Consider the following 2,366-nt stretch of genomic DNA (forward strand, 5'->3'; position numbering starts at 1 on the left):
TGTTTGGTTGAAATTGGAAATTTACATTTTTCACTTTTGTCAGACGTTTGTAATATTCTCACAATAAGCTAATTAGCCCAATTGGAGCATTTCTAGCATGTTTGGTTGAAATTGGAAATTTACATTTTTCACTTTTGTCAGACAATTGCAATATTCTCACAATAAGCTAATTAGCTCAATTGGAGCATTTCTAGCATGTTTGGTTGAAATTGGAAATTTACATTTTTCACTTTTGTCAGACGTTTGTAATATTCTCACAATAAGCTAATTAGCTCAATTGGAGCATTTCTAGCATGTTTGGTTGAACTTGGAAATTTACATTTTTCATTTTTGTCAGACAATTGCAATATTCTCACAATAAACTAATTAGCTCAATTGGAGCATTTCTAGCATGTTTGGTTGAAATTGGAAATTTACATTTTTCACTTTTGTCAGACGTTTGTAATATTCTCACAATAAGCTAATTAGCTCAATTGGAGCATTTCTGGCATGTTTGGTTGAAATTGGAAAATTACATTTTTCAGTTTTGTCAGACGTTTGTAATATTCTCACAATAAGCTAATTAGCTCAATTGGAGCATTTCTAGCATGTTTGGTTGAAATTGGAAAACTACATTTTTCAGTTTTGTCAGACGTTTGTAATATTCTCACAATAAGCTAATTAGCTCAATTGGAGCATTTCTAGAATGTTTGGTTGAAATTGGAAATTTACATTTTTCACTTTTGTCAGACAATTGCAATATTCTCACAATAAGCTAATTAGCTCAATTGGAGCATTTCTAGCATGTTTGGTTGAAATTGGAAATTTACATTTTTCAGTTTTGTCAGACGTTTGTAAAATTCCTACAGTAGGCTTATTTGCGCAATTTGAGCATTTCTAGCATGTTTGGTTGAAATTGGAAATTTACATTTTTCAGTTTTGTAAGACGTTTGTAAAATTCCTACAGTAGGCTTATTTGCGCAATTTGAGCATTTCTAGCATGTTTGGTTGAAATTGGAAATTTACATTTTTAAGTTTTGTCAGACGTTTGTAATATTTTCACAATAAGCTAATTAGCTCAATTAGAGCATTTCTAGCATGTTTGGTTGAAATTGGAAATTTATATTTATCATGTTTGTCAGACGTTTGTAATATTCTCACAATAAGCTAATTAGCTCAATTGGAGCATTTCTAGCATGTTTGGTTGAAATTGGAAATTTACATTTTTCACTTTTGTCAGACGTTTGTAATATTCTCACAATAAGCTACTTAGCTCAATTGGAGCATTTCTAGCATGTTTGGTTGAAATTGGAATTTTACATTTTTCACTTTTGTCAGACAATTGCAATATTCTCACAATAAGCTAATTAGCTCAATTGGAGCATTTCTAGCATGTTTGGTTGAAATTGGAAATTTACATTTTTCAGTGTTGTCAGACGTTTGTAATATTCTCACAATAAGCTAATTAGCTCAATTGGAGCATTTCTAGCATGTTTGGTTGAAATTGGAATTTTACATTTTTCACTTTTGTCAGACAATTGCAATATTCTCACAATAAGCTAATTAGCTCAATTGGAGCATTTCTAGCATGTTTGGTTGAAATTGGAAATTTGAATTTTTCAGTGTTGTCAGACAGTTGTAATATTCTCACAATAAGCTAATTGGCTCAATTGGAGCATTTCTAGCATGTTTGGTTGAAATTGGAAATTTACATTTTTCACTTTTGTCAGACAATTGCAATATTCTCACAATAAGCTAATTAGCTCAATTGGAGCATTTCTAGCATGTTTGGTTGAAATTGGAAATTTACATTTTTCACTTTTGTCAGACAATTGCAATATTCTCACAATGAGCTAATTAGCTCAATTGGAGCATTTCTAGCATGTTTGGTTGAAATTGGAAATTTAGATTTTTCACTTTTGTCAGACAATTGCAATATTCTCACAATGAGCTAATTAGCTCAATTGGAGCATTTCTAGCATGTTTGGTTGAAATTGGAAATTTACATTTTTCAGTTTTGTCAGACGTTTGTAAAATTCCTACAGTAGGCTTATTTGCGCAATTTGAGCATTTCTAGCATGTTTGGTTGAAATTTGAAATTTACATTTTTCAGTTTTGTCAGACGTTTGTAATATTCTCACAATAAGCTAATTAGCTCAATTAGAGCATTTCTAGCATGTTTGGTTGAAATTGGAAATTTATATTTATCATGTTTGTCAGACGTTTGTAATATTCTCACAATAAGCTAATTAGCTCAATTGGAGCATTTCTAGCATGTTTGGTTGAAATTGGAAATTTACATTTTTCACTTTTGTCAGACGTTTGTAATATTCTCACAATAAGCTAATTAGCTCAATTGGAGCATTTCTAGCATGTTTGGTTGAAAT

The sequence above is a fragment of the Watersipora subatra genome, chromosome 6 (genome assembly GCF_963576615.1).
Source record: "Watersipora subatra chromosome 6, tzWatSuba1.1, whole genome shotgun sequence".
Classification (NCBI taxonomy): Eukaryota; Metazoa; Bryozoa; class Gymnolaemata; order Cheilostomatida; family Watersiporidae; genus Watersipora; species Watersipora subatra.